Here is a 1,751-nt window from a genome sequence, read left to right as displayed (position 1 = left end):
ATGTCAAAGGAGGGGGAAATGTCTACCTCTAACACAAAATGACTCAAATGTCAATTATTTTTAAATGTAATTTATTCCAAAAAATGTAAATTATAAAAATGTATGCATCCTAGTCTAATTAGTATTAAGAAACTAAAAGTAAGGATCTGTAAGCAAGCACTTAGTCATCTCCAGCTCCCCTCATTCTCAGGGCTCCAGTTCCCAGCCTTCACTGGGCTCAAGGTCAGACTCTGCAACACAAACACAGGGGCTGAAGCACGGGTCTCTAGGCGACTAGAGGGCTGTGAGGCCCTGACTAAGTAAGTCATCCTTGAACCCCATGTTCTGAAGGGTCAGGTGAATGTGTTGAGAGGGTAATGGCTATTATGTTTTGAACTACCACTGTGGGTGTGTGAGGCCAGGTTGACTAGAGAAATAAATCCAGAGACAATCATATGTGTATAAGAAAGAGCTTTACATTTAAGTCTTGTGGATCCAGTGGTAGTGGAAGTATCTCCAGGGCTCTGCTGCCATCAACATGGCATGGAGGTCTGGATGTTCTGTTCTGTTGCTCACTGGAAGTGGACTGTCATTGGTCAAAGTTGTTGTAACAGGTTCAAACTATATCTGGCACAGCCTCCTGTGTCATCTCATTTTAGTGAATACTAGAGTTGGAAGGCTAATTCTACAGCAGGCGATCTGCCATGGCTATTAAGTGAATGGTCATAGCTCACAGGCAACCATCCAAGGTCTCTCTTGGGCTGAAGAAAGAAGAGTGGAGAAAATGCAAGATTCACTGATAGTTACTTGGATGAAGGAATGGCCCACAGGAACATCAATTTGCACAACCCTGAGACCAGAAGAACTAGATGGTGCCTGGTCACTGCTACCAACTACTCTGAAAGGAATCCCATTAGAAGGTCCTGGATAGAGGAAGAAAATTATGGAGCAGAACTCAAAATTTTAACAAATTTTTGACAATGACACCCTGAAGAAAAATCGCATCACCCAGCAGATGTATCACCTTAGGAGTGAGAATAAAGCAGGGGAATTCATTCACATACAGGTTTGTGTGGGAGGGTTTCCCATTTCTCGGGGTCCTAGAGTGGTGGCTGGGCTGCTGGGCTTCTGGTTAGCATGTGTCTCCCAGCATGCCCTGCCCTCCACTACCACTCCACCCCAGTAGGAATGCGGTGTTGCCCCTGCACTCTGTCTTCAGCTTTCTGGACCACTTTCCCTGGCCTGCAAACATCATTCACGGAGATCAGGTACAGGGTACAATAGCCTATGATCCTTGGCCTCCTCACTCAATCCCTGGGAACAAAGGAAGCACGTGGTAGGCAGGACGAGGAATGGGCTTCCGGCTCTGCCGGATGTGCCCTTCTGTGTGTAATGGACGGACGTCTGCCTTTGTGGACTCATGCCGCGGCGTTCCCGGAGAACCTACCTCTCCGTGAGCTGGAAGCAGTTCCAACCAGGCCCTGAGTTTTGGGTGTTTTGGGTGGGGATTTCAAGAACCCCAGGCCTATATAATCTTCCTTAATTGCTTAGGGTGCTTCTTTTATCCTTTTCTGGAACTCCGGTCTTTCTGGAGCCTCCACCCCAACAGCCCTTCCTGTATCTCAGGAAAATACGCTCTAGCCTTTAAAAGATTCTTTATTGCTCTCACAATAACCTATTGCATACTTGAAACTTTCCTGGGCATAAACATCCCAAGGTAGTTTTATCTTTTGGAATAAGGATAGGCAGCCTCAGAGGGCAGCGAAGATAAA

At 46.4% G+C, this 1,751-nt stretch overlaps 1 pseudogene; it reads right to left on the bottom strand.

Moving 5' to 3' along the window:
- The window catches only part of LOC101649694, a 47,166-nt pseudogene that overhangs the window by 1,173 nt on the left and 44,242 nt on the right, over positions 1 to 1,751 (bottom strand).

This window comes from Echinops telfairi, unplaced genomic scaffold (assembly GCF_000313985.2).
Source record: "Echinops telfairi isolate 266 unplaced genomic scaffold, ASM31398v2 ScPeMD7_70;HRSCAF=299, whole genome shotgun sequence".
NCBI classification, from domain to species: domain Eukaryota; kingdom Metazoa; phylum Chordata; class Mammalia; order Afrosoricida; family Tenrecidae; genus Echinops; species Echinops telfairi.
The sequence above is the reverse complement of the archived record's forward strand: the minus strand, read 5'-3'. Positions and strand labels throughout refer to the sequence as shown.